At 42.9% G+C, this 23,653-nt stretch overlaps 1 long non-coding RNA gene across 1 annotated transcript; it reads left to right on the top strand.

Moving 5' to 3' along the window:
- The first annotated feature begins 1,176 nt into the window (after nucleotides 1–1,176).
- On the top strand, nucleotides 1,177–22,100 carry LOC138260717 (uncharacterized). Its single transcript, XR_011198939.1, has 3 exons — nucleotides 1,177–1,310; nucleotides 10,948–11,038; nucleotides 21,938–22,100. It is a non-coding gene; the product is annotated as an uncharacterized lncRNA (long non-coding RNA).
- The last annotated feature ends 1,553 nt before the right edge of the window (nucleotides 22,101–23,653 follow it).

Below are 23,653 nucleotides of genomic sequence, written 5' to 3'. Positions count from 1 at the left end.
AGATGGCAGCCCTCCCTACTCTGAAACCAGCCCCCAGCCTGCAGCCCACTGGGACACGTGTGAACAGCAGAGTGGCAAGTCTGGCCACGATTGCCACATGTACAAGCTGTCGGTAAAAGAATGCAAAAGTAGCGCTCATTTGGAAAAAGTACACGTCGGACTACGGGTGATCAGGAACGGAGGTCAACGTACCAGATTTAAAAGAGCAAGGGGTGTGCACACCTAATGCAGCATCAACATTACTCAGGCATGGTTAGAAACATTTCAGAGAACTACAATAAACATGATCTTAACTTTCCATGGTAAACAAAAAGCTTGGCAAGAAATAAAATATAATGTAGCTGCTGAACGTCACTTTACGAAAGGGGACCGGTGTTGCTTTACTAATTTTTATCCGACAGCATATTACACAATGAGGAAGTTAAACAAACTGAAGATGGCGTCCATGTCTTACGAAAGAGTTGTAGCGTGCCCTGCTACCAAGCCCACCAATGAGATCACAGCCCTCAGCGCGACACGGAGTTAAGGTGTAGCACCACATGCAAATGTTCACTTAGGAAGAAAAACATCTCTGTCATGCCAGTGGCCTAATAACCTTGTTGGTGCTATCTCGATTACTGGAAAATCCGAAATGGAGGACACCAGTTTGGTGACCCCAGCCTAATGCATCTCCGTGTCACTGAATTGCCAAAATGTGGGAAAACAAATGATTTCCATGAAAAGACATACGGGTCTCGTGCTCAAAAATCTAAACGTCTGAACCCACAATTATATATGAATACACATTCATAGTATTCATATACATACACTAGAAAATGTTGTCATGTCTCGTGGGATGCCAATAACTTACTGGAATAAAGTATTAAATATAACCCTTTATTATCAGTTCGTTCACTTTGCTTACCACATTATTCTTCAGTCAAATGTATTCTTATCTCATAAATAATTTGTAATTATTATTGCTTCAGTTCTTCAAAATCGCTCTACCAGTAAGTAGATATTGTTTCCCCCCATTTCACAATCAGTCACAAAAGTGGTTGAGCAAGTTCCTGCTCTGCAGGCTTAAGACACGAGCTCATTGGCCACTGCAGTTATCTCTGTATTATCTGATTGTGTAGATCATGACTTTTACAATGTGACTCACTTCAAACTTTTATTGAGGGAAGCCAAATTCGTCAAAAATGGGTCCTCTGATTGCTGGGGGGCACACAGGCTGCAAAGGTCAGCTCCCTTCGCACCCACGCCATCTTTGCATAGGGGGCGAGCTTGTACATTTTCATCTAACATTAAGATAAATCTACAAGACTGAGGTGAGTGACAGATATTGAAAAAAATGTAGAACAGAAATGCTGTTTTATCCGTCAAAAATGTAATTTAGTCTCAGGGGCTAATTCTGATGTTGGTGTAAATGTGTTGCAAAATTTCAAATGTGTCGTTAATTGTCTCAACTCTATTTTGTTGTTTGCTTGTTAATTTGACTATTTAAAAAACAGTCAATTTTGCTTACGTTTTTATTTCATTATTTACATTTTTTTTTATCGAACACAAGACCCAGCACTTCCTTTCTGCCAGCCTTTTTATGGCGGGGATCCTGCCATGAAAAGACTGGTGGAAAGTGGAGTTGTGGAACTCATCACCACTGTGGCTCACCACAACTCCACCGCCGCCAACCCATCGGGATCCTTGATCCTGGTGGAGGTGGTGGTCTCCTAGCAATCCGACAGCCATGATCATAATCTGGCGCTCAGATCGCCAGGAGTGGAGCTGTCCGACCGCCACCACAGGTTCTCCCCCTGCCTAAAGTCACTGTTAATGTGTTTGTGCCCGCTTTGCTTATGTACATTTGCCGCCAGCTAATGACATGCAAATAATAGCACCAACTCCCACTAAGATAAGAGCAAATACAGTTTGCACCATTTTCAACCCTACTGCCCACACCCTAGAACCCACAGCATTGCAGCAGAAAACACCATGAGGGTAGGGCGTTGGGGGAGGCAGGACAGGATGTCTCATCAAATCATAGCTGCTGACTGGGGAACCAAGTTCGACTCTTAGCATCAGCTCAACATCCTGTAATTCTGGGCAAAATACTTTATCTCTCCCTGCCTAAAAACAAAAATGAATGTATCCTTGTGTAATGTAAATGGTGCTCATGTAAAGCGATCCAATATCTTCGCGTCGAGTTTGCACTATATAATCCAGCAACAACAAAAAAAGCCTATAAGAGGGAGAAGGGTGGGAAACAAAGGTTGTGGGGTGAGTGGCTTAAACGACTGCGAGGTGGGGGTGTTGAAAAGTAAAAAAGAGTACCTGAAGGAGCCTGATTCTAGATGAAGAACAATGGCCACAAGAAGCAGTACTTGGTCCATGCTCAGGGATGAAGACTGAAATCCAGTAAGAAGACAGGCGGAGGCGCCAACGAATATTTATCAAGGAAACAAGAGTGACATGGGAGCCAACCAGTATTAAGTAAAGGTAAGTAATGAGTGGGCTCTAAATAAATAAAATATTATTTTGATACAAGAGATTTCATAAGCACAGCGCAAGCTCTGTGCAGACAAAAAACTAAAAAAAGCCGAAGGGGGTCACTTGAAGTTATTGTCTTTTCTATATGCAAATAGTTCTTATTTATTTCTAAATATTACACAATCGTAACCAGTGGTGCAAGAGGTCTGCATATATTTGGAGAAAATGCTTCTGAGTAATTGGGTGCCTCTCAAACTCTGGGCATGTCTCGGGCCGCTGAAGGCTGCATGTGGTAGTGTGTCTGTGCTGAGTGTCCACAATGCTGCCTTTAATTCTGCAATTAGCACAGGAGGTGTCTCTGACTGAGGAGCCTGGTCACTTCTGCTCATAGAACCCACTCATTTAGATTAGTTACAAGTAGTGTCTAATTGAGGCTAATGTCCATTGTCCAGAATTAATTTGACTATGAGGACAGAATCTGTCCGTAATTTCAGCAAAGTTTTCCTTTTAAACGTCAGCACGCTATGATGCTTGCTCATGTTTCTCTGCAATGTATACAGGGTGGCCCAAGCCCCTGCAGCCTCTGCAGCCCAGAGGAGCCCCAACCCTTCAAGGGTCCCCAACCCATCAGAGGGCCCCCATTCAGCCCAAGTCCAATCAATATCTGAGAGACACGGGAGACTCAGGGACCCCTCTTCATATTCTACAGGGAGGCCCCATCACTTTGCCTTACGCCACGGTGCACAGAGGTCTTCTGCTGGTTCATTGGCATGTTCACATTTATTTAAATAATAAGCAGGTCTGTGCAGCATCCTTGCCTACACTGGCCTGCCACTGTGAGTGTGCGTGAGCCAGACTGCACTCTGTGTCCCTGGTGGCTTTCCTGTGGCAGCACTGCCCCCGTCCTGCCTGCCACAGACCTACCCACCTTCTTGCAGAAGGCTGACACATCTAAGATAGGATCGCACAGATGTTGCCACATGTTACTATGGTGTCAGCGCATTTTTTTTTTTTTTCTCTGTAAATGTATTGGGGCAGCGCAATTTAGACTACACCGTCTACCTATACTTTATCCCTATGTTATGGTATATAATCCATGTATGAAACGTGTCCCTTAACTCATTAACGTGTGTGGTGCACGTTATGTATTGCTATAGGTAACATTGCTGTTCACTTTTAGAAATCACACTGTAGTGTGTTTGAGTGAATAAATTACATATGAAAGTACATCCTTGAATATTCACATCATAATGGTGATAGCTTGCTTTGTAAGATTAATATCGTGTTGTGCTTCATTTTGATTCTCTGGCAAACTTAGCTAGATTAGGCCTTAGCTGAGTGTTGCACATTTTAAATGCCAGTGTGCTGCTTGTTCAGTTCTTTGCAGGTGTGTTATCTAGAGAAAGGTTCATTGTTCTGTACTGGAGCAACAGTAAACGAGAAAGATGAGAAGCTGGCAGCAAGGACAGATGATTAGAGAAGTCTCCTGTACCTGATGTACCAGGAGGATGTAACGCTCAGGGACAGATGTGTGCTCTGGGGCTTCCCACTGTGCTTTGAATAGGCGTCCCACATAGTTAGTCAGAGACCCTCTCCCGACGTAGAAGAGAGAAGACCTCGCCACCTTTCTGATTTCCCTGAGCGTAAAGCTTCGTGCTGATCACTCTATCACTTCTCTCTGAACTTCTGCAGAGGCTCAAAAGATGCTGACACCTTCTTCACCCCCTTGTACTTTCATTACCTACTTAAGGTGGAGATAGTTTCTTTATGGAACACTTGATTTGGGTAATTTGCATTCTTTGTATTCTGGCTATTTGCATTCTGTACTTTATAATACTTAAATTCAAAGCCTTTAGACTTCTTAATAATTTTCATGAAATAATGCATATGATAAACCTTGACAAAATATTGAATTGTTATGCTACATTAACTCAAAAATGTAATCTTTACGGTTACCACTCATATTTGTATCTCTCCACGACAGAGTTTCTTTGCCCATGTTCGAATCTTTTGACCACTCTGTAATTTGTGTGGTATGCCCAAGGGTGGAGAATGGCTGCCACTGCTGGGCAGCTCAACTAATGAAAGGGGGAGACCACATTAGGATATATATTTGCTGCTTGTCAATAGTGTGAGATAGTGTTTGACTAGCATGAGCTTGATAGTTTCCCGGTGGTGTTGAGTACTAGGATTTAAGCTCATGGACGTCTACTTTGCTCAGTGTAACCTGGCTGCTTGCATCCTACCACCAGTTCTGAAAAACAAAAAGGAGTTCATTTTACCACCAAGATCCAATTAACAATCTCCACCCCTCTGCCTTCTGGTTCCTCTGGTTCATGGCATCATCTCATCCCCTAAGTTAAAATAAGATTGTTCATGGCTTTCTGTAAACCCATATTACTCCTTTCCCTTTTCAGTGGAATAATGGATGCCCACAGAATGACAATCATTACCTCCACTCTGCAGTGACTAGCATTACTTCCCACAATATACCAGGATTTATGCTAGAGTCTGGAAGGTCTGGCTTTAGCACTGATGGGGCCCAGTGCGACAATCCTTTTTGGGGTCCCCCCCCCATGTCCTCCTTCTGCATGGATTCCTTTACCAACACCCTCCAACAGTGCCCCTCAACTCACAATAGTCCCTCTCTCGCATGCATTTAATTTGTTCTATAGCGCTACTCATACCAGTGTAGGGTGTCAGAGCACTTTACATCACACTCAGATTATACAGCAATAATGAATCATACATGTGTAAATCAGCCCATACGAAATGTTTGTTACATAAGACAATGAGAATTACAAGGTGTAGGAATCACATGTCATCCATACTAGTAGGCAGTATATATTTGGCCTGGAGAAGCACAAACGCTGTATTTAGAATGTAACACAGTGGTTGGCGTAGGATATACTAATAAGAATGTGTTTCTACCCAAACTAACCCTTTTTAGCAACACTGTGATAATGAACGACGGGAAAAACATAAGGTTCCAACCCTATGCCTTGCAGCTTGCATGCAGCTCTTTGATTACAGTTCATAGGTCTCCGTGCTATAATAGGATTGTAACTTGATATTTATTACATGCAGTTCCTGTGATAAAAGCAGCAAACCCGCTGAGGTATCCACATAAAATACATTTCTGTGATCTGCATGGTACACGTTCTTTGCAGCAGGCATATTAACCCTTTGTTCTATTTTATGATGAGTCAGAACTGTCACTAGACAAAAGGCAGTCTCTCCCCAGCAGGATCATTAATCACACAAGTTATCTTGACATTTGCGTTGCTTCCTGAAATCTGTCTGACACACAAGGAACTCTGCAGTGGGTGCTTTTAAATCTAGTAGTTAGTTCTAAACACAGTGCCCCACCCAAGAGGTCAGTGCCAGTGGCAGCTACACTGGTTGCACTGCCCTAGAGCAGACCCTTGAGTGTGGTGCACCACTCAAACACACCAACGCTTCACCCCTGCCGTCATTCCATCACCCATCATCCATCAACCACTCCATCATCCAGTAGTGAGCACTTTTATGGAGAGATGTCCATCAGAGTTAGTGAAGAATGCTCTTAGGCATGGGATTTGTTTTGAAATAAAAAGATAGGATCCCTGGAAAAATCAATTGTATGTTTTAAAGTTCTGCAAGATGGACGTGGGTGCATAAATCTAAGGTTTGAGGGTGTAGCACTGAGAAAAAAGCAATAGTGCTTTTCAAATGTGTTATCTGAGTTGTTGCTTTAAAACTTCGCCCAACTGGGCAGCGTTGCGAGAGGCATTTTACTGTGTTGCATGGTGCACATGGGATGCTGCCATGCTGAGGTTGACTGCTATGAGAGTAATGGTGGAGTGCTCAGCAGGTTGGAATTCACAGTGCTATTTTGACTGCTATGCGCATCAGAAGTCTATTTACCTACTTTTATAGTATTGCTTGACTTCCTCAAATGTGTCTGTAAAATTTTCTCCGAATTTTTGTCCTGAATTTTGACCCTTTGTCCTGAATGTTTCCAGTCACCACTCATCCGCCTTCATGCCATGCGATCACCCCATATACACTGTGTACATCGCCTCCGTCCTGCTCTAAAAAATACAGCAGCATGAGTTTTACCTCTTCGGATTCAGAAAAAGAGATCTGGAAACATCAGTGAGAGATGGAGGACACACAAGGAGAGGAGGGCAATGGGATGTTGCGCTGGTAGATTGAGAAGATAGCAAGGCAAAGAGAGGAGAGGAAGAGAAGCAATACAAAGTGTGGATAGTGAGAAATGCGGGAAGAGAGTGGAGGAGCATAAAACAAATAAGGATGGGCGGCAATTGAATAGCTGGGGACAGGTGCAACATGGAGACCAGGGAAAGGGTGAATTTGAGGAAGGAAATGCTGCACAAGGGAGAGACAAGAAAACACATGTAGTCCCATGGGGTGCTAAAGGGAAAATACATACATAGTTTCTGAATGGACACAGTGGAAGGAGGACCCAAGTTATCCAGATAAAAGGATGTTAAAGAAACCGTGGTGCAGGGGAGGGACAAACACATGAAAAAGGAAGGAAAGACATCAAACGAAAGGCTGAAATATTAGAATGACAAGAAAGTCAGTCAATGATAAGCAAAGGGCTGACCCAAAAGCCATTGTGTGTGTAGGCTGTGAGGCATTGGAGTCAATGGGTCTTCTACAACGGCCAGCTAATGCTGTCTAGGAGGGAACGGAAAAAGGGGACATGGAAAGACGTGACACCCAGTTGAGACCACACATGCTACAAGTCTCACAGTCCATCCGTGAGCACAAGGAGAAGTCCAAGTACCGCATGCTCCCCATTCAAAAAAACAAATCACAATTCCAGCCCAATGCCCATTAGGGACACAAGGAAGGTTTGGCCAGTCATCAGAACCAGCACCAAACAGCCTCAAAGGAGACTAGAAAGGAGGCGGGAGCACTTAGGTGACTAAGGGACAGGGATGCTGGACACATATCTCACAGGCCTCATGCCCAGCACAGTGGTAAGGCGAAATTCAGCAAAAGGTAGAAGTGCAAATTCACTTGCTAACTTTTTTACCCTCCTGCAGGTTTTTTTCTCCACAGAGCAACCCATTCCCCAACACCCAAACCACTATGTTGTGGACGCTTCTTTCCCTCCTCGAATGGGATTTTATTCCTGCCCTTGATAGATGTAAATTTCCAGCCAAAGTCATTTACTAGAGTAAATTATCGACTATTTTCAGGGTAGGAAGGGTGTGAGAAATCTTTTACATACCTACAGGGCATTCCCTCCCTGGGACGCCCACTCCTCCAGAGACAGGAGATTTACTCACAAGGAAACATTTATGTGAGTAACTCTTTCTACTAGTACGAAACTTAACTCTGGGAATTACAAGTCGGTGGTTAGCGTAAGAAAGACTATTTGTGTGTGTAAATCAAGGCCCATATTTATACTTTTTTAGCTCCGCATTTGAGCCATTTTTTGACGCAAAAGCGGCGCAATCTTACAAAATGCAATTGTATTTTGTAAGTTTGCGCCGCTTTTGCGTCAAAAAGCGGTGCAAATGCGGCGCTAAAAAAGTATAAATATGGGCCCAAATTTACTTGCACAAATAGCCTTATGAATGAGGCTCAAATGTACAAAACATCACGCCCTGTCATGCACTATTAATCTATCTGTGCTGGGATTTTCTGCGGTTTGTTTTCTCCTCAGTTGCCTCCAAGAAGCATTATGAGTCTGATTATGGATCGGCATTTTATCAAAATTAGGAGTGAATTTTCTCTACTGTGTATCCGGTGCAGTGCTGCACCATCTACCCCAGAAGCACCCTCCGTCCCAAGATTGTGGAGACCATCGATAAAATTATTTCACGCGGGGTTTGTGGATAAACTGCTGACTGTGCAACTTGAAGGCCTGAGCTCTAATCCTGGCTTCGGCACGCGAGTGAGAAGCGTGAGATTTTGGCCTAACCACGTACTCTGCCTGTTCCTAATTTAAAAAAAATATATTTTAAAAACACGTAATTGTGTAATTCAAAATGTACACATCCTCGCTTGATGTACACGATATTGTGTCGCCTCCCTGCTCTCCCATTGAAGGACAGCCCTCCCCTGCCCTCCCCGCAAGGTTTCCTCAGCACCAATACCAGCTCACCCCTATCGTTGTCGCGGACCTCGGTGCCACCGCCATTTTCTGCCGTGGAGGGTGCAACATAAACACAAACCGTTATTTAACCGATGTGAAAACAGCGCTGCGGACATTTCTTCTCACAGAACAACATAGACCTATGGATGAAATCCGGAGCAAGATGAAGTTCAGCCCTCACTTGTTATTGACATCGAATAACACGCAACCTCCATCAAACAATACAATGTAAGGACCATAATCCATTAACATTAAGGGCACAGCCTTCTTCCCCCATCCCTTCCCGCCTCGAGCACCCCTGTCCAAGCTCCAAGCTGTGTACTGATTTTATTCCATTAATTATTAACTTATTTATACAATTCGACATGGTTCTGTCTTTTTGACTATAACAGACAATATCAGGAAATAGATGTAACTGATCAGGGAGGGATACATTTCAAATTACAGGTCCCATCCAGCTCTCACTGAATAATTTTCTGCACTCTCACAACACCTCTTATCATTGACGCCTCAAATATGAAATTTGCTTTACAATATTGTATTTCACACCTGGGTGCTTTTACAGATATACATTTCCAGCCCTCTGAAAGAAAGACTGGGCCCGATTCACAAAGGTAAACTATGGGGCTCATTACAACACTGGCGGTCCTAAGACTGCCAATTCCGTGGTGGCAGTTGGACCACAGCACTCCAGGCGGTCTGACCGCCACATTACATTCCTGGCAATGGTTCCCGACAGGCTGATGGTGGTCGGACTCCTGGTCAGCCACGGCGGTGCTGAGTTCAGCACTGCCACACTGATCTCGAATCCAGTTTCTGCCATCCTTTTCATGGCGGGGACCCTGCTATGAAAAGGCTGGTGGAAGCACAGTATAGGGGGCCACAGAGCGGGCCCTGCACTGCCCACAACCATGTAGTGGGCAGTGCAGGGGTTCCCCTGCCCATCACCCTCGTAAGCTGCACTGTCTGCAAAGCCTCAGAAGCCTCAAAATGTCTCAGAATTGAGGGGACATCACATGAAGTCTGCGCAACTTGTCAGAGTCCGGGGGTGGTCTGATGCCTATTCATACTGGCAGAGTAAACTCGCTATCCTGATCTGTGAGGGTTACCAGGCCTCTCTCCATGTCTCATGTAGTGAACAGTGTGAAACATAGACAACTGCCACTTGGCAGTATCCTACCTGGCATCACTACAGCGTGACCCAAGAGACCTGCTCGGTTCATCCCACCATGACTTGTGAGACCCGGCAGTAATGCAGGACTCCCAGTGGTCTAGAGGCTGTAACTGATATCAACAAGCTACCGCTGTCAAGGCCTATAAAGCTGTTTGTTCCCAGTGGCAAGATCCACAAGATGGGCCACATCCTGCGCCTAATGATGAGGACAGTGATTGCACCCCCAAAAAGCACACAACTAATATCTACACTAAACCAAGTCCCAATGAAAAGCTTTCAAGAAGTCTGAAATCAAAGACTGACAGATTTTTGTACTCAAAATCAAAAAAATAAACCTGCACATTAGGGTGATTAACAATTGCCAGAGAGAACTCTTGCTCAAGATCCAGACAAATGGGCCTGTGGGCTACCAAAGGTGTTAGTTGCTAGCACAGCCTAAAAGTGAGCTTGCGCCTCTTCCTGATTCCTGCCTGTGACCTCTTATCACTGATAGAACATAGTGGATATTGTGGGCACAATTGGAGTTGGGTTAGACCACTGTAGATGGTGTGAAAATGTTCATACTTGGCTGAAGCTCTGTGTGAGTGTTTGTAAAACACTGTAGCTGAGCTGCCATCACAGTGTGTAGTATTTCATTTCATTTTGATATTGAATCAGTTCTCTTTTTACAAGCATTGCTCAGAACCATAAATTACTGTCTTTTGTTTGACTGTTTGAATTCTGAATCTCTGCCCCCGACACCACCACCCTGAGAAACCTTTGACTACTAGCAACCCCAAGAGTCAAGTGTGAAAAGAGTGTATTAGGCCCACTTTAAAGAGTCGTAGCATGATGTGCACCAGGACACCAGATGCAAAGTAGTTTGACATTAAAAGGTTGCCCATAAAGGTCTTCAGAATTCCATTTGAGGAGCAACCACCTGAATGAGCTCTCACAACACACATTCACTAAGGGCTATTCTGAAAATAGTTCACTACTGTTCAGTAAATTCCTTGCTGGTTTCCTTCATGATTTGTTTTCTTGGTATGCATTTGGTCCCTCATAAGATTGTCTTACGTTTCCTCCCTGGACCTCAAACCGCCAGGGCTATACATTGCGCCAGTTGATAAAGTATTTATGGCACTGATGAAAATATTATATGGTTAAAAAAACAAATGCTAACCTCTTGTATCATAATGTTCCATGTTTTCAGGCGGAAAGAATAATGATTATAAGCACAAAGAGAGGACATCTCCACATTTTTGCCTATGTGATGTTAATTTCTGCAGGGCTCAGCGAGACAAGTAAGATACTTGAAGTCCTTTCATAAATTCCCCAACTTTACAAAATGCTTTGAGCCAAACACAATGGGGTATTTCGTTCTTCCTACCAAGTGTTGTATAGCATAATTGTATCCTTCAAACTTGTTATTAAGACACTCATTACCCTGAATACTTTTTTTATTTACTGTTGTTTATGTGTTATAAAAAATGTTAAATACATTTGGATTTTGTCTTTGCAATAAAACAAACTCAGTATGTACATAGCAAAGTGATTTTTTTCTTTCAAAAATAGGATCCATGTTGTTACCCAAAAAAAACTGTCTCAAGGGGGTCATGTGATCAGATTAGGATTGCAAGTAAGTGGCTATGAAATATAGATACCAAGGGACAGATTCACAAACTGTATTTTGTGAAACCTTCAGTAGCACTACAGGAGTACTACATACTTACTACAAAATGCAATTTACAAACCACTTCAACAATCTTTACTATGAGGAGATCCACACAAGTATGTTTATTACTTCATATTGAAAGTGGAAGATACCAGGGGAGTGGCAGGAAAATGAGGACTGTTTATTATAACATGGAATGGGTGAATGGAAAAGTAGGAAGAGGTTTAGGGGGTGACAGGCTAATGCAAACACCCCCTGGGGCAGACAAGAGGAGAATAGGTAGCCTTTGGCGACAAGACCGCCTTGAGGAGTGTGAGACTACAGAGGCATGTACCCCTCTCCACTTATGTCACACATAGAGTTCCCACAATAGGTAATAGTGACAAGTGATCAAAGAGTTGGGGTAGTAGACCCTTTGCGTGCTATATGCTGTATGTTGTACATCCGGCAAGAATGAGCTAGGATGACAGACTAATATTGGAAAATATGAATATAAATCCTGGGTCATTATTTCTTGTCCTGACGATAGCCCAGGACCATATGGCCATTAAGAGATAGGGCTAAAGAATGTTGACAAAGAAAAGAGTGTAGGGCCATAATATTGCACCGACACCCCATGGACATTTTTATGTATACCATTAACACCCATTATTAAAAGGGATAACTGGGTGATTGAAGGTATTTTCATCTCCTAGAAGAGCCAGGTAGGAAATTATCACAAGTACGCCTTAAAAACATTGATCCTATCCTGGTTTATAGGGGTCAGGATGAGACCTGATTATAAAGCATTCCACTAATAGAGTGGGCAATGGTCTAAAAATAAATCCTAAAAAGGTTTGCTCGTGGGTCAAACACCCCATTATTTTAGATTGAGCCTAGGCAGCTTGCATGCGCTCTCTCTCGACATGCTGTATTCTCTCTGTGGGCTTTAAGCCTGCCCACACGCTTGCGATGAGCTGGTTCCATTGTCACTTTTTTAATCTTTCTTTCTATTTGTTTATGGCATGTATTTGTCATCCCTCCTTTCCTGTTTATCTCTCCCGAGCACACCGACCAAGTACAATGTCCTTCCACTGGTTAGCATTTTGTATGTGTATTTCAAACTACTTTTTTTGTGTTTACAAAGGGATCTGCGCAGCAGGCCGCACTTTTTCTTTAAGTATGGTCCTTCTGGGGGAGGGAGGGGGGTGAAGGCTTGTGTGAGAGAGCCTTTCGAAGACCTGTGCCAAACAGCACAAGCAGCTCTCACTCGCCGCTTCCTCCTATAACCTATCGATTTTACCTATGATCCTTTCCCACCTCCGCCCCTAAACACAACCCAATGTCAGCGGGTGTTGTAAAACTCCTATTTTGAGGGAGGAAAGCATGCACAATGTTCAGAAACGCACACAAAGTGAGTCATATCACCATGCGTGTCGATATTAAAAAAATTGCCTTTCAACTACATGCAATTACATCAAAAAAATAAGCGAAATATTGCTGTTCCCCCTCAACTTTACAGACACATGCATGCTTTTCCTGTTAAAACAGATATGGTTGCAGGGAGAACCCCCTGTTATTATACATAAAAACTGCAATGGCACAGGTTGATGAGATTGTGTCTTGAGTGGAAAAAATGTACATTACTACAAAGCACTTGCTAATAAGGCAAGAATTGGTGTAGTTGTCATGCCTCTTATCTCCGACCCTGTACATGTTAGCCATGTCTGCGTTTCTGGGACCTTTATGACCCTGCTCTCCCCATCAATACTCCTTTCCATTGCTCCAGCTTCTCTTCTGATATCTCCTTTTCCCCTTTTCATAGCTTTTCTTCCTCCTCCTGGTTACACATATCAAGGTGGTGGGGAGGGTGTTAGTACTCCTGGTCTTTTAGGTTAAAAATACATATGGTCAGTGGATAGTGAGGAGGGAAAGGAATGCATTTGAAGGGGGCACGTCGAATGCAGTGTGTTTTTTTTGGGGGGAGGAATATGCTTTATATTTTGTAATAAGACTTTTCAAAAATGGTGGTCCAAATAAAGACTGGAGTGCAGCGAGCCAAATAACAATTATGATGGGCGCATGAGGCCATTGAAAGGGGGCAACGCATTTACTTCCACCTAAGTTACACATTGGACGGCAACGGCTTAAAGTCCCGGGGGGGGTCCTGGTTTCAATTGTGTGCTATTAGGGTGACCAGACGTCCCGGATTTCCCAAGACAGTCCCGGTGTCCCGACGCTTTTGATCATTTTAAATAAATGACCCGTTTTGTGGCAAAGGTCAGGTCAACCCGTGAACGCTTTTGTTAATTTTACATAAATGTCCCAGTTTTTGGGCCAAAGGTCAGGTCGATCTGAGAGTCAGAAGTGAAAGGTATGCTCTCCTTTCACATGCAGCTCTAGTCCTAAATAATTGGAAAAGTAATTCATTGGTTTCTCACACACCCACACGCATATGAAATTGAGACTAAAGGTTTTCATCCTACTTTTATGTCTGACCTGTCCCGGTTTTTTCTGTTCAAAATCTGGTCACCCTAGCTATTGGTTGTAAAGGCCATGGGGGAAGGAATCTTTTGAAGTTTCTTCTTCATTAGGGTCGAGCCTGCGTCGCATGGGCTTGCGCATGCGTTTCGCTAGCGAGACGCTTTACGAATTAAAAAGGGCTCAGAGCCCCGTCCACGTCACGTCAGTGTCTTTCATTGGTTCGTGGGCTTGCCTGTTAGAATCTGCTTGATTTCTTTAGTGGAAGGCACGCATACATCATGACTTTTCCGGTGGTTAGCCCTCCTTGAGCGCATCGACCAAGTACAGAAAACATACGAGGCTCGCTGTTTTCCGTCCTGTTCGTGGACTACTTTTTCTCTATTTTCGAAGCGCGATCTCACTTGGCAGAAGTCGAGCGCTATGTTACACAGTTAATTGCACTTTTTCCGGTTACGTACATGGTTTATGTGGCAAGAAAAGTCGGGTTAGGATTTTACAACGCTATTAGCTCTAACACGAGCAAACGTGAGACTCGTTGCATTGCAAATGCTTGTTTTTAGTTTGGCATCTCCCCTCACACACTACCTGTTGCTTCCTCCCTCCCTCCCCACCCACCTCTGCTGCACCTCCATGATTTTTATTCATTAATTAGGAGAGCGTGGCATCAAATGCCAACAGCCGCTCACCCTTATACTACCTGGAGTTTCATTTCTTTTATTTACTGATTTATCTTGGATTGGCAAATTCAAAACAAATGCCAACCGCGTAGTTTCGTAGGCACGCGTTTCCACGGTGACACGTATTTTTGGAACCCAGAAAGATTTGCTGGGACTCATGCCCTCTCCCCTCAGTCCCTGGGTTTCTGACACCCCTTTATCTCAAAATATCTCAGTGGTTTAAGCATTTGCATCCGTGACCTGGGAGCCCCCTGCGAAGCAGAGGTTCGGACCCCAGATCAGTGTGTGGGGCTTCCACCCATTCACCTCCTCCACCGTCTCACTTCGCACGATCGCGCAGTGGGTTAGACGCCCTTTGCGGAAGTTAGAACCTGGCGTCCGCCAAGATTTTCCTCCCTCCCATGTGGATGAAACGGCCCCGGTACCAAACACGACTGGCTTCCTAGTACATATCCCTTCCTGGTATCCGTACAGGCAGCACTGCAGCCCAGAATAGTGCCCAGATCGGGAGCACAAGGGTGGCGCCCCTGCACCCCTCCAATACCTTGAGGGTATTGTAGCGCCAAGAAGTACTCTTTGTAGATGCAGATTTTGCATCACGGTACGGCAATGTCTCCGGTCATGATGTGCGCATCTTTGATGTCGCTGGGGCGGGTCTGAACGAGAAGACACCAGCGCTGTACGGTACAACAGCAAAGATGTGTACGGCACGTGCAACAAACCAATGCAGGGCGGGCACTTCATAAATGATATTGCTCAGAGTAGCAAAAGGATGCTCCCCCCAGCCCAGGAGTAAATGGAACGCGCCCGCTTTAATAAACGAATCAACTTTCACATTAATGTACAATATTTTAAACATATATTTGCTTGTAACCATAAGGGTGGTGGCATATCACAATATTTTAATAAACCTGCTCACTACGTGTTACCACCTGCAACACTCTGGTATAAACAACACATGCATTAGTAGACATTCAACTACCATATGTATCACTCAGGTTATAAGCCATGATCGCACCCACCCAAGCAGATCTGTTCGTTTAGGCTGACTTTTCATGCATGCTTTGTTGTCCGGCTGTTCTCAACCATAGCACTGAAGTTGTCTATTTCAGGAAGGATGAAAGGTAGAGTTCTCCCTGCAGGATTAAAAAACGTGATCTGCAGCGCACAGAGAGCACAGCAGCAGGCATTTAGCACTAAGGACTCTCTCTCAAAATGCAATCTGGACTATTGGTTAAAATGCTTCATATATTCATGGTTTAAACTGTGTATGTACATATATGTATTTTATATATATAAATATATCTGTAATATAACCTATTGGTTCAGATGCCTCATATATTATTAAAGGATATATATGTATATCTGTCGCCATACACACACAGACATGTTTGGTTTTATACTGCACTTCTGAAGCCAGATTTTGCTATTTCCTACCACACAAAATAACACTTCATACATTTAACCAATGGATATCATTTAATAATGTCCAAAGCGATGAAAGGCTGAGCCCCATTAGGTATCTACCTCCGATCCAAAGATTACACAGGAATGCATTAAATAGGGTCACAAAGGAACACCAGTAGAGGGCACACCAGGCATTTTACCTGTCAGAATAAATATATATCTATAAACATATATAAACACACACACACACACATTATTACCTATAAGTGCACTAGAAGGCAAAGTAATGTCACATTTATATTTTAGAACCATAGTGGAGCATGCATCATGAGTGGCATTGTACCTCTGTGTCAAAGGCCCTAATTACTAGTCTGGCGGTCCTAGAACCGCCAGGCTCGTGTTGGCGGTCAGACAGCCGCCAAAGCAGCGGTCCGACAGCCACATTATGACCATGGTGAAAGTGCCACAGTCCGACCACCAGCACCGCCACTTTTTCGCCGGCCGATTGCCTGGCGGTGCTAGAGGTCTTAATCAGCCAGGGCATTACTGGGGATTAGGAGTCTCGCGTCCGCCAGCTTTTGCATGGCAGTTCCACCTCCATGCAAAGGCTGGCGGAGACAAGGTACTGTTAGCCCCTTGGGGGCCCCTGCACTCCCCATGCACTTAGCACGAGCAGTGCATGGGCCCCCATGGGCAGCCCCGTCGCGCTCTTCGCTGCCTGAATTATAGGCAGTGAGAAGCGCGATGGGTGCTGTCGCACAGATGCACTGCAACATTGCCGCCATAGCCAACCGCCAAACTCAAATAAAAAGGATCCTATGTGTTGAAAGTTCTTCCAAATGAGCAGTGACATGCATGTGCTATTGCACTGTCTGCTGCCTCCTGTGTTTTCTGTGGCTGATTGAGACAAGCAGTAATTTATTTTATATTTATCCTAAGGGGGTTGGATGGTTACAAACTGCTTCACAACGCATATGACTGCCTCAGAGTGCTTGTCTGTAGTCAGGATGCGCATATTTATCCCCATACTATCCAGAAATCATCATTGATATAATAAAAAAAAATACTTTCAACCTTTGTCCCAACCCTCCTCTCTGACCTATCATAAACTTTTCTAACTACTCTAAGCCCCCCAGACATACTTCTCATACGTCGCCCTCCTTTTTAGCCATGTCACCCAGTTAACATGCACACATAACCACTACTTGCTAAAACAACTTATTACTTCTCCTTTCCAATCCATTCCTATCATTCTATCCCTACTCCAAGCACACATGAAATCAAGAGCACAAACCTAACACAATTAATGCACAAAGAAAAGAAATTACTTATCTACTATTAACCTCTAATCTTGAGTTATAGAGTAGCGTGCTACTCTTGACAAAGAGCTTCAACTCATTGTCAGGGGTAGTACGTGCTATATAAATACAATTTACAATATGTTCTCAAGTATACATTTCTGTGGGATGAATGGCAACCCTCAGTCACTTGCGTTTTCTCATTTTTACAACTCCTTTGCTGGTATCTGAAAGGCCATGTGACTTTTAAATTACTTTGATGCCACATAGCAACAATCCACATAAGTACACTCCACATCATGCCACATATTTCCAATAATGATAATTTTCACTCAACACCACACAGTTCAGTGCAACACAATTCCACTTCACAAATTACCATTTCACACTACATAATTTAGCAACACATAACATAATTCAACTCAACAACACATTTACACAACACACCACCTATATCCAGTCCACACCACTGAATACCACATCATGCCACAAAATTACACTACACACATCCACTCCACGCCACACAATTACACAAAACACAGTTCCACAACTAAAAAGTACAATCAAACCCATATAATTCCACTCCACACCACATAAATCCACTCCATAACACATGGGTAAAAGACATTGTCATTTACAATGCCAATAGATCTAACCCTCGCTAATGCGAGGCCTATTGGCATTGCCAATGCTTGTTTTTACTGTGGCTTGCCTGACATTTTCATGGATTATTGTGTTTATAATACTGTGTTGAATAAATAATACAAACACCCACCCACAAATGAGTACGCACACTGCAATTCATAAACTACACGTGTAAAGTTACTACAGCCCTGGTGACAAAACAATGGTAAATGTACTCTGGTCCTACCCTGGACTAAGTCAACCCAGTCATGTCCACTCACAGGTACTGCAACACACTTCCATAGAAAATAATGGAGGGACGGGCATAAAATAATATTCCATACGGAACATTGTTAAATACATACAATTATTTTATTTTTTTAGAAAAAAGACATATATTTTGTTTAAAGTTAAAAATATATATAATTATTTAATAATTGCTTGCTCCTTATTAAATGTAATAATAAACTTAATTTAACAATAAAATGAAATCAAAATTGTGTTTAATAATTTAAAATTATTTCAATGAATTCAACACATAACAAAAATTAATGCATAATAAATAAAAATAAAAATGCTAGTGGGTGTGATTTTACATTAAATCATTCTACAATAAATATTATTTATAAATTGAATATAAATATTTTACTTAATTAATTATTTTATATACATTTAATTTAATGAGTTAATGTGCTGTAACATTTTATTAGTATAAATATAGCAGTAATATATAGCATAAAAGTATTTTCAATTTCTATTTTTATTACAATAAATAATAATGTTTTATAAATAACACACTTAAAAAAATCCCTATCATTTCTCATGGCTCCCCACCTACCTGTGAAAAGTTACTAGTAGAACTTTACACTTGTAGATTTTGTCTTAGATAACTCCACCCCCTGAACTGAGGAGGTGACATGTAAGTCCACACTAAAAAATGGTGAATACCTACAAAGTGTGGATTTACTCCTAGGTACTTTAGTAGATTTACACAAGCGTACATTTTCACATTGTCATGAGGTTATTTTAGCATTTATACAGACACAATATTTAGGCTCTGGGACTGAGGCCTTTGCCCTTTCACCTAGTTACATTTAATTTCATCCATGTCATTATTTTAGCACAGCTTAATTAGTGTAAATGTTTTATTATTTTTTATCAGTTGCCCTTTCACACAGAATTTGTTATTAATTTCTTTGCACAACATTTTCATCCTGTGCTCAACCCGAGGCTGCACACAATAGTTTACCGGGTATTGCCAGTACAAAGAGTATAATGTCTACCACACATAGGAAAAATACGTGTTGTGGGGGACATGGCCCACCAGCATGGCTGAGTGGATGTAATCCACAGAGGCTCCGTTTGGAAACCTGCAGATTTACCTATGTCTGGTGCCTCACAACTGACTCCTGTTGGCTAATCGGTGAGGGGAACATAGGAGGGATCCCCCCCCACAAGGAATCTGCCAATAACAAACTCTCCCTGGGGCTAAAAAGAAGAATTTTGATGAAAACAGCTGATTGTTCCCTGGGGCCAGAGCAGCGCACCACAGCTCACAACAGTGCTTAATTTGTGCTTGTTGTTTCCGGTGCGGAGCACCGGGACTTATTTCTGAGGGCCGGCGCTTAGTTTTCTGTCTCAAGCATTTGCTGTGTGCAAAAGACACGTGGGAAAGACGGAGGAAGAGAAAAACGAAAAAGCATCTGAAAGGGGAAAAGCAGAAAGCTGACAAAGTGTGCATAGAGTGGCTATAAATGGACTGAAGAGGCCCGAGGTGGCTTCAGGATTATGCTGCCTCAGTATTATATGCTCGCACTTTTAATTGCAGAAGCCGCTTGTTTAAGAGGAGAGCTTGGAGCACCGGCACCTTTTTATTTATAAATTAAGCACTGGCTCACAAAGATAACAAAGACGGCCCGGGATGGCCCTTAAGTGCACGGCTGGTCGAGGGAATGATCCGGACGCGGATCAGGCGGTGAGAAGCTGGGGGCTGGCGCGCGGCAACCAGAACTATCATCATGAAGCAGTGGCCCGGGCCACCTCACCTTAAAATAGCACCCGCAATGTGCCTGATGCAACCTTTCCTTTTGCCTTCGCTTTGCGGAGATGGCACAGCAGTTCTCAGCGCCCAATGTTGATGAGGCTGCTGGGAGGATGACATTTTTTCTACCACCTAGCTCAGCAGTGAACACTTCAGTGCCGCATTTTCCCTGCCACAGTGTCCAAAGTGTATAGGCCCCAGTGCTACTCAGGCGAGGGGGCCCTTACATTGGGAGCCCGAGTTAGCTGTGTCCTGGTGCAGCGAAAGGAGGCTTGGAGACAATAAGGCCCATATTTATACTTTTTATAGCGCCGCATTTGCGTCATTTTTTGACGCAAAAACAGCGCAAACTTACAAAATACAACTGTAGTTTGTGCCGCTTTTGCGTCAAAAAATGACGCAAACGCGGCGCTAAAAAAGTATAAATACGGTAAATGTGGGGATTCATCCAGAGCTTCCCTGCATGTTCAGAAGAGCTGTTGTGCTTATAGCTAATGCTGTGTGCAGAAGAGCGCCCTATGAACGCACAGTTGGTTATTTGAATTTAGACCAGGCTTCCCTTCCATCGCCCCCCAGCTGTGGTTTCTGAAACACAGACATCGTCCAGATTCAGCGGAGGCACCACTGAACATCACGCAATCTGCTCTGCGTCATCACAGGACCCTAGCATATATGCTGCCTAAAAGGACCCAAACCAACAGAGTGTCCAACTACTTTGTACCAGCGGACCCACGTGAACAGGCCACTGACTTACACCCAGAGACAACCATGGCCCTCACCGAAGAGGACCTCTGCACCTCTCTGTGAGACTTTAAGGAGGAGCTCTGTGAGGAACTTAAGTTGGACATGGCTGCCTCCTTTGAAGCTTTCAGATGTGATGTGGGCACCTGCCTGACCTTATTCCACTCAGATGTGGACTCAGCCGGCACCAGGGTGCTGAATTTAGACACCCATCAGCAAGACCTAGGACCGCTTGAACCATCCATGAAGCTGTAGGGTTGCCCAGCGTAAATGAGACTACTATTCCTCACTTACTGAGATGTTTGCACCATCTCTTTGATATTGGGAATTTCTAACACTTACTTCTAATTGTTCACAGTAGTTTAGTTGTCTATATGAATGGTGTGATACTAATGTTACTGTAAGAGGGATTTAACCAGGGGGGAGGTCGACAGGGGCGGAGGTGAGGATTGGAACAAGACAGAGGGATTTCAGTCGAGGATACATTCTTCCCTAAACTTTTAATTGGCTGGCACTAAATCAGACAAAGTGGGGAGACTATATAATAAAGATAATTAAAGGCTATATTAAGGGTGGCCTCTGTAACACAGCAACTATATATGCCCCTAATTCCGGCCAATCTGAATTCCTGTTTGCCTCTCTTAAATTATTGGGTGACTTTGCAGAAGGGGATATCATATCGATGAGAGACTTCAATCTTATCTGGGACCCCACCTGGATAGTTCTTGCACTCACAGATCACAAGCAGGTATCCTCTGTAAGAGTACACAGTCTGCACTATGGCAGCTAGCCTTATTAGATGCATGGAGGGCTGAATACCCCACAGCTAAAGACTATACCCTTTTTTCGCACTCTTGACGCACTTATTCGAGACTGGACCACATTTTTGTTAGCCAAACACTACATCAAGCCATTGAGGCGGCCAGGATCCACCCTATTACCATTTCAGATCATGCTCCCATGAGGTGGTGTTGGAATGGGACGGTCCAAAACCTTCCAGTAGAAGGTGTTTTTTTCCGACAGCCCTCACTCACGATCCCCTCTCTAGAGATGAGCTACACTACATCAAATCATTGAGGCGGCCAGGATACACCCTGTTACCATATTTTATATTTTATCCGGATTGTTAGAGGTAGTTAGTGTATATTAGAAATTTATACATAGAAAGGATGTTATTATTGGGGATCGTTATACCTATGGTTGCATAACGAGATCTCCCCTTCTTTCTTTCTACTTCCATTTACGATATGGGAATTTTTACCATCTTGATACGGCAGCAATTTGTTTTGCCTTTCGAAGTAAAGTCTCGTGAGAACGAAGGACGTCCCACATCATTCCGCTCCAATTCGGTGTCAGATGATGGTCTTTAAAAATGAATTGGCACTCGAAGCAGCACACGCTGTTGTTTCCGGAATACGCCGGTTTGAGATCACCGTAAATTGGAAGGTAAGACTTTTTACATACCTAGGGGTATTAGACCCCAGGTCCGGAAGTCTTTTTACGTTCTTTCTAGTTATGTAGAGGCGTGGTTGAGTTCAGGAGCATCGTACCTGACTTCAATCCCGGTAGTTTGTAGTTTTTCTTTCTACTATGATGTATATTCTGTAGTATGCTATATTCAACAAGTTTGGCCCCTTCAATAGCGTGTAAATTAGACAACATCAACATTCTTGTTGCTGTAGTGTTTTGAGGTAAATCTTTAAAGTTTAGTTTGTAATGTAGACTTTTGTGAGTACGCCATGAGTAGGTAATACATTGAGTAGGAAGTAGATACATTTTTGAGTCTAATTTTGTTGTGTCTGTTTTTTGATTTATAGATAGAAGAAGTATCTTTATGAACGGCATTGATTGTATCAAGGACGCCCGTTTACTTTTTTTTCGTTATATTCATCATACTCGTCAGCTAAAAGGTATTTTTTAAATGTTATTATTTTTTATGACCTTCTTCCAATCATTGGTATTTTCCTATGTGTTTTTTGCGCTTAGTAAGTGTTTTTTTTTTTTTTTCAGATAATTGGATAGGTCACCCTAGGGGGGTGGTCTCCCTAAAGGGTCTTCTGTGAAGATTATTCGAATGAGACTGTTGTCTCTTCTCTTTTATTTGACTGGTAGTACACTTTACCATTGTTTGTGTGGTAGGTATTTTTTTTATTATTAGTATAGAAAGTAGAAACTCTTTTGGCATGTGGCAGATTTATTCTTGCTCTATTAATTTTGGTGCATTTTGGCTTAAAAAATATTTTTGTGTTGTGTTGGAGGTTATGTTTGTAGTGGTATTATTTGAGACACATATGGGTTTTATTTCACATTCTATTCTCACAGGGTGATTATGGTGATGGTATTCTCATTGGTGATGGCACTGGTTGTTCCTTGTATTTCAAGAGAATATATTTGCTTATGTTGTATTTTTTGTTGTTTATCTTTCCATTAGGCTATAAGCCACTTGAAGTATTTTCTGTGTAGGTGGAACCTGCTTTTCTCTTTATTATCAATTGGAAATGGAACTGCCCTGAAGAAGGCGGCCTCCCTATAAGAGGAATACCGCCGAAACACGCGTAGGCTTGGTTCCTACTATTTTATGTGAGAGGATATCTAATCTTTGAACAATGTACACTTGTGTCATTCTGTGATTTTTCAGATTGGGTCTTTATTACTCCCTCTGCAAGGACTTTTTTATATAATGGATGACTTTCTCAATTTTATGATTACACAGGATTAATTGACAACTGTTATTCATATAAAAGATTGTATTACATTGAATTGTATTTTGGTACAGTTGAAAGATTAAATGTTTACATTGAAGTGTATTTTGGTATAGTTGTAAGATTAAGGGGGTCATTACAACCCTGGCGGACAGTGTTAAAGCAGCAGTAAGACCGCCAACAGGCTGGTGATCTTTTTTTTTAGTAATATGACCATGGCGGTTACCGCCATGGTCATCCGCCGCTTCCCCGTTCCGCCCGCCAGGGCGGAGACGACCGCTGGGCTGGAGA

The sequence above is a fragment of the Pleurodeles waltl genome, chromosome 10 (assembly GCF_031143425.1).
Source record: "Pleurodeles waltl isolate 20211129_DDA chromosome 10, aPleWal1.hap1.20221129, whole genome shotgun sequence".
In the NCBI taxonomy this organism is placed as follows: domain Eukaryota; kingdom Metazoa; phylum Chordata; class Amphibia; order Caudata; family Salamandridae; genus Pleurodeles; species Pleurodeles waltl.
This window is presented reverse-complemented; position numbering and strand designations above follow the sequence as displayed.